The 7,776-nt window shown below is 44.5% G+C and overlaps 1 long non-coding RNA gene across 1 annotated transcript; it reads right to left on the minus strand.

Moving 5' to 3' along the window:
* On the minus strand, window positions 1-2,930 carry LOC119373481 (uncharacterized). Its single transcript, XR_005179872.2, has 3 exons — window positions 2,493-2,930; window positions 1,186-1,300; window positions 1-220 (listed from the first exon to the last, which is right to left on the minus strand). It is a non-coding gene; the product is annotated as an uncharacterized LOC119373481 (long non-coding RNA).
* Between the last annotated feature and the right edge of the window lie 4,846 nt (window positions 2,931-7,776).

Genomic DNA, 7,776 nt, shown 5'->3' on the forward strand with positions numbered 1-7,776 from the left:
GTACTTTTTATTGTTCTGAGGTTCAGCAGACTTTTGAAGCTCCGGCATTCATGGTGGTCGGAGTGAGCACATGCAGCGCATACTTCCACGAGAGTCTGAGAAACACATTCTTGCTCAGTCAAAACTTGTCATGAAAGTAGCATTTGGAACTGACGATTAAACGGTAGAAAAGCCCTGGACATAGACAACCTTGTGGACACTGGGAGTTATTCTTGCACGGCTGCGAACGGAAACAGAGAACTGATTATTTATCGCCTATCCAAAAGAAACACTACTGAACAACTTCGAAATTGTTCATTTACTAAATCGCATAAGAAATTGTCATTACCAATATTTACTCAGGTTTGTTTTAGTAGGGTTGATGCGCTTGATGTAATATGTGAAAGCATCGCGCCGACATATGTTGACACAACATAAGACAGTGATCAATGTGGCTGCATAATGACTTAGTGAAAAACGCTAAATAACCAGGACAAAAGAAAGACTTTAGACGGGACTGGCACCGACATCAAACCAACATTTATGAAGAACACGCATCTGGTACCTATACTGTTCGAATACCAGGTATATTGCATGCTAGTTGCCTAACAGTCTAAAACCATACAACACCATCATTTTTGCATGTCCAGCGACGGCGGCCGTATTTCGACGGGGGTGATAAGCAAGAGCATGTGTGTACTTGCAGTTAAGCGCATGTTAAGGAACTCATCAGGAGTTAAACCAGTACGGCTCGCCTCATACTCATATTGTGGTTTTGCCACATAAACCACCAGGAATCTCCGTAATAATAGTAATAGTAACAGTAATAGTAATAATAATAATAATAAATAATAATAATAATAGTAACACTAATAATATTAATAATAATAAAGTTTGTCAAAATAAATTAGTACATGTGATTAGGCCTGCCTATGCCATTGGTGGCTTGAGTAGCAGAACGTGGCTGGCAGCAAAAAAAAAAGCGAATGTGTCAAATCAGAGCAAAATAAGACATACAAATGATCGTAGTGCAAAAAAGAAAACATACGCGTCAATTATTAATAACAAGGCATGCAAAAGAAAGTTTCTGAACATTATGCAAACTTTTTTGAAAAATGTCATTGTCGAACAACACAGAAGCGCAGCGATGTTTAACAGAATTATCACTCCGGTTCAACAGCAGGCTGTGAAAGAATTATAACATACATGACTTTCGCAGAACTTCTTCACGTCAAGATGCTCCGCGTCCATGCTCCCGTATTCGCTAAGATGCTTCTTGTCCGTGTACTTTATCTCAGGGGACTCCAGTGCCCGTTCTGCGCTAATGCGTGCAAATGTGAAATTCTCGTGAATTCATACTAGAAATAACGAGCACCACGATGTAAAACAGTTCAAAAATTTCTTAATTTCGACATATCGAGCACTTTTACTAAACGTTTATTATAATCCTCATGTTAAGCCAGGTAGCGCAAAGAAACACGGACACCGGCGAAGAATAGGTACACGGGACAAGCGCATTCTTCGCTTTTGTCCGTGTTAACATGAGTTCCCACAAACTAGCCCAGTTATCCGTTCTCGTAAGCATTATAATCCTTCCCGCAAGACCGCCGGGGCTTGTGGTGGCTGACAATCGGTAGATGTGCACACCGAGAAGTTGTTACCCCATCACCTGTTCGCCGTGTATATTGCTGAAAGTTATTTGCTAATTCGGCTTTTCACCCCCCATATGATCACTTAAAGGGCCCCTTAACCACTCAGAGTTGAGACGAGAGTGGTTTCTTTCTTGTCTTCACTACCCTTCCCACAGGCGCTCTCCTCCTCGCCATCTAAGTCTTCATAAAACACGTGTACAATTATCATCACTAAGCGTTGAGCTTATCAGCATTTCGCGCTTTTGGGTTGCGCGCTGTCGTCTCAGCTTGCGCAATCGAAAGCATACTAAACAAAACGAAGCCAGTTAATCGTGCAAGATTGTCATGCGAGACAAGGCAGAACGGTCGTGTGACTGCAGGGCAAATCGGGGTAGGAGACAATTCACAACTGATATCCCTCCTATAAGGACCAATCGAGAGCTTATTGCCTCATGACGTCACTTGAACAGACCGTTGGCGTCACGAATTGTGCCTAAAAGACGAGAAACGCCTGGAGAGAATAACGCGCTCATATGCATTTTCAAAAGTTGTCTAGGGCCCTCTACGTCAAGAAGTGAGCGGTCGTCGCCACGGACTCTTCTTTCGCACATTCTCGAGACAAAGCAACCACTTCGTCGCTTGTGGACTTCTGTGTGATTACAATAGTGAAATCATTATAAATGGCCTCGCGCAGGAACAATCGCTTGTGGAGCCGCAGTGCCAAGTGATTCATATTGTCACGCGCGCTTTTACTTTCACTTATCATATCCTGGGCACAAGTCTGTGCCGTAAAGAGTTCCGTCTTTATAGCTCTACTGCTTCCTTCTTCACTGTCAAGACCACGCGACAATATACAGAGTCCGTTAACGCGTGATTACTCACCTGAGCAACCATGCGAGAAAGGGTACTGCAAGTACTGCTATTAAAGGCACCGACACCATCTTTTGAACTGCCGCTGTGCTCCGCCAAGAATGATGTTGTAAGGTCGCTAGCGCACCACGGCCGTAAAGACAAGTTAACCAAAACTCTTCGTTTTCTTACTTGTCTTCTTTTCAACTGCTCTTTTGCTGCTACGAAACAATAGTAATCTCTAAATGAAGACAGCCGCTTTATTGACATTTTATTCGTTTCATAAACTGTATGCTCACATCTACAGGCAGCTGTTGCTTTAATGACTTATTCACGCTGCCTTTTTTCCACTTTGAGGAGGCTTTAAGCCCGAGGCTATAGAGAACTGCACTTAGAATCAGAAAAACACAAACATCAGTATGTGTCTGGTGCGTATTCTTTGATTACTTGCCTTGGTCGCACGTTGCAAAAATATAACGCGCGGCGCAGGATTTACGCGGACTAAGGTACTTCGCAGGCGTGGGTTGTAGGAAGACTGTTCAAAGCCCCGCCACGGTGGTCTAGTGGCTATGGCGCTCGGCTGCTGACCCGAAGGTCGCGGGATCGAATCCCGGCCGCGGCGGCTGCATTTTCGATGGAGGCGAAAATGTTTGAGGCCCGTGTACTTAGATTTAGGTGCACGTTAAAGAACCCCAGGTGGTCGAAATTTCCGGAGCCCTCCACTACGGCGTCTCTCATAATCATATCGTGGTTTTGGGACGTTAAACCCCAGATATCAGTATTATTAAGGAAGACTGTTCAAAGAATTCGAGCAATTCTTTGAGGGCACACATCCGAAAATCGGTCAGCTGTTGCATGTATTACATGCAACAGGTGTGTTACATGTAGTGACGAGTGCTGCTTTACTACAGAAGTGTGAGCTATATCCCTGCTATATGCCTGCGCATGGTCATTTGTGATGGTAATTAGGAATTGTTGAACTGCAATAAGATTATTGCAGTGTAAATTTCTTTTGTATAAATTTCTCAATTGTTCAAGTTTTCTTCTATAGTATAAAGTGTTTTTCCAATTTGGTCTCTAATGTGCCTCTCCCCCCTGTAGTGCGCTAACTCTGAGGATAAAATGCGTAAACTAATAAACAAACAAATCAGTCACTTACTTAAGATTCTAAAGGAAATCCATACATGCTCCTTCTCACGCATCATAATTGTGGCTTGACTGTGTTAGCCAAGCCACGATTATGCTGCACGATAAAGAGTATGCGTTTCTAGACATGATTGTGTTAAATAAATGTAACGTAAAAATTCGCGGTAAACCTTACACGAATGCTTCTTGCGTTCTGGTCTATTGTGCATGTGCGAAATTTCCTGTATCTGCTTTGTTCTATTTTTTCTGAGCAATAAAGAATCAGTTGTAAATGTAAGGGCTGCGATGTCCAGTTTCATTGGCCGCGTCTTCGCTGCGCACTCAAATAATGTTTATTCATGAACACTACATGCGACTCGGCGTCGTTGAGAATCGTAGACAGTATGGTAATTAACGGAAGCATTCAGGCCCTTTTTGTCAGGTTCAGCAGAGTTTCGAACAACTGGTCTTCATGGTGGTCGAGAGAGTACCTTCGGCGCGAGCAAACACGAGAGTACGACCGGCACATTATTGCTAAATAAAACGACCTCTCGTTAAAGTGGCGCTTGGAATTGAGGAATAAGCGATAAAAATAGTTTGGACATCTACACCATTCGGGACACCATGTTGTACTGCTGCATTCCTGCGAACGAAAACAAGACAACTGCTGCTTTTTCATTGCATATCGAGACGAATATCCAAAACAGGTGCTAAGTAACTTTGAAATAGCAGTCTTGCTAAGTCGAAGGCATTTTTGTCATTCAAGTGTGTTGGGGGGCTAGTTGGCACAACATTGAAATTGAAATAAAACTGCGCAGGGGATTAAACACAAGTAGAAGTAGTTGCGCTCGCCCTATCTACTTCTATTTGTGTTCAGTCTCCTGCGCAGCCTTCTTTCCGTTTGTTTTGTCTTTACAAGGATTGCTACTGGTTTATTGTTGCGCATGCACTACATGGAATCTACGTACTCACAAATCGGGCGCAGTACTCGTTTCCGATGATGTAGTTGACGTACTCTTCTGTGTCCCTGAACGAGTTCTTAATTTCAGGGTTCTGTCGTGCCCGTTCTGCACTAATACGTTGTAAAAGTGAAACTCCTGGGAAATGTTTATTAAGAATTGTAATAACCTCGATATGAAACACCCGTTTAAAGCATTTAATGGTGTCGCATTTACGTACGCTACTCTGTCTTAAGGGTTATTGTAAACGCTTTCCGCAAATGTGGCAGTGGATTGTGGTGCGGTGGCGGTGACAGTCTTCAGATATCAAAGAAATTGCTCGACGAAAGCACGGACAGAAGAGAAGTACAAATACAGCGCTGTGTTTGTACTTGTCTTCTGTCCGTGTTTTCATCGCGCAATTTCTTTGATGTCATGGATCACCATGCAACTAGCCCAAAATGCTGCTCTCATTAATCCTCCAGATGTACACATGAAGTTTTTTTGCATCATCCGCTTCCCTCTGATGGTTAGTAAACTCACTTCTAAGACCCCGCAATGCAATATACGAGGCGATGTAATAAACGAGTGTACCCACCCACGGACGCCTTCAACTGCTTTGCCTTTTGTAGGTGCATCTCTCACCACAATGGTTTCGTGTGCGTAGGCCGAAAAAGTTCAGGTAAAACGATTCGTTTCATCTGCAAATGGTTCATACTTAATTTACCCGCCGAGATGGTCTAGTGGTTATGGTACTCGACAGTTGTCCCTAATCCGAGCCGCGGTGGCCGCTGTTAGATGGATGCAAAATGCTAGAGGTCCGTGTGCTTAGATTTAGGTGTACGTTAACCCCAGGTGGTCGTTATTTCCGGAGCCCTCCGCTACGGCGTCCCTCATAATCATATCGTAATTTTTAGACGTAGAACCCAAACAATAAAAATATAATACTCAGTTCGTTTACGCGTGTTAGCTGACCTGGGCATCGAACCCAGAAAGGATGCCGCGAGTAATCGCGTTAAAGGCCCAGATACTATCTTTTCAACTGCCTGTGCGCTCCGCCGAGTATGACGTCATAAGGTCACTAGCTGTCTAAGACTGACCATAAGCTCTTTTATTTTTAATTTGTATTCGTTTGAGGTGCTCATTACTGCTACGAACTATGAGTATACCATGTAAAAATGAAGGCAGCCGCTTTAAGATGTCATGACGGCTTTTTGACGGCTTTATTGATATTGGTCGTCGTTCCAGAAACTGTTTCGTTAAATATGCAGACAGCTGTTGTTTTTATGGCTGATACACGCTGCGTCCCTTTGGCCCGAAGCGATAGCGAATTCTACGCAGTGTACTCAGATATATTGTTCAACGTAAAAAATAAGAAAGCACGGAAATCGTTTATGTAGCTGGCGGCTTGTTCTTCCAAAATGACTTACCTCATTCGCGCGCTAAGGAAATAGGACGCATTGTGTTAGGTTTTTCTGGAGCATAGCGGTCTGCAAGCCTAATCGAAAAAAAATATTCCAAGTATTGAATTTGAAGGCTCACAACGTACATTTCTGTTAGCTTTATGAACTATAATATAATGACGATGCGAAAGTAGGCAATAAAGCATCTTTAAACAAATCTTAAACTCATCCTCCGTTTGTGTTTAGCGTGGGCCTGACATTAAGTTCAGGACTTTTAAGCCCCGATTCGTGTACACAGCTTTTCATTGAAATCTTGCTGCATTATTAGAATTTTCGTAGTTTGTGTTTTTTTAAGTCGAAGGTTAGTGAAATAACGACACGCTATTTGCGAGTCCGTGAGGATATAAGATCGCCGCCCCATAGCGTCTTTGGTTTTGATGGCGAGAGCTACCTGCGTGCGTCGCCCGCCTCTTAGGTGCAACACTGGGCCATGAACATTGCATCATATGGTGTCCCGGACATATAGCAGAAACGGGTAACGATAGAGCGGACAGTGCAGCTCGAGCTATTACTCACCGAGCGACTGTCCCTCGTCCCGATACCCGTCTGCTTCTCCAGGCTCCCCACACTCCTCGGGATATCCTAAAACACCAGCGTCGACAACAACGGCGATACTCCCCGCCCCACTCTCGGCTAGGTGTTAAAGAAGCGCATGAGTGGCGCCGCATGCAGACAAATACATATCCGCACCTGCGTTTAAAACATGCCATCCACCCAACCGCATACGCGGGTGCTTGCCCGTGGTGTGGAGGAGAGCCACCTCTTTCTCACTTTACGTGGGAGTGTGAATTAAGGCACCCCAATATTAAGTCGCCTCAGATTCCGGCGCAAAAACTCGGGACGGAGCAGTGGGAGACCCTGCTCGCCAGCGAGGAAAAGGAGCTCCAAGTGGCTCTCTTCGACCAGGCGAGGCGGGCTGCTGAGGTCAGTGGAGCCCTGCACTAGGGACCCCACCCACCTGCTTCTCAAACCCCTTTTCTTTTTTAATAAACGTTTTTCAATTCGCCAAGGTTCTGTCGTCAGGTTATTAAACGCGTGGATGACTGTGGCGCTACCGACACCTTGCGTTAAGTGCGCTCCAGTGACGCACGCGCGAAAATATAACTTCAGTGAGAACGTTCGTTGTCACTTGATTTCAAGTTGTTCTGTATATCTTGTGGGGTGGTCAGCCTCTGCATTTTCTTACGTGACATAGCTATAGAAATGTGACTTCAACAACGAGGCTATATTTACTACAAGAGAGATTCCAGCAGTATACTGGTGCCTACGTATTAGTCACATTTCTCAGGCTTTCAGGCACCATTCTGACAGTAGTACTGGTAGGCAAAACACATGCAGAACAGTATTTCTGTTTCGCCAGATCGCCGTTACTGCAGATTCTGTATTCGAGCTGCGACAATGGGCATTGTGCGCTGTCTTCGTTCGCACATGTTGCACACTGCAGTGACCTTCGAGACAAATGCGAGGCTTTCGGTTGGGATTTTTGGCCACGTTTAGAAAGTAGCTTTTCCTTCATTTTATTAGACTCGCGACTGACGCCAGAACGTCGAACCGACAGTACAAACGCAATAATCGTGACAAGGGACCGCGAATGCAAAGAACTTACTAATCGGAAGATAAATAATGGCGCAAGGCGTGCCTGCTTAAGATGTTCAGCTATTGCAGCGTCATTTGCGTGTTTCGTTTCGCCTTCATTTTATTGCGTAGGCCTTCGGCGCACTCGAGCAAAATAGTGCTCGCGTGCGCGTCTGGAAAACACACACAAAAATAAAGCTCGAGGAGATCACAAAG

Source organism: Rhipicephalus sanguineus, chromosome 11 (assembly GCF_013339695.2).
Source record: "Rhipicephalus sanguineus isolate Rsan-2018 chromosome 11, BIME_Rsan_1.4, whole genome shotgun sequence".
Lineage (NCBI taxonomy): Eukaryota > Metazoa > Arthropoda > Arachnida > Ixodida > Ixodidae > Rhipicephalus > Rhipicephalus sanguineus.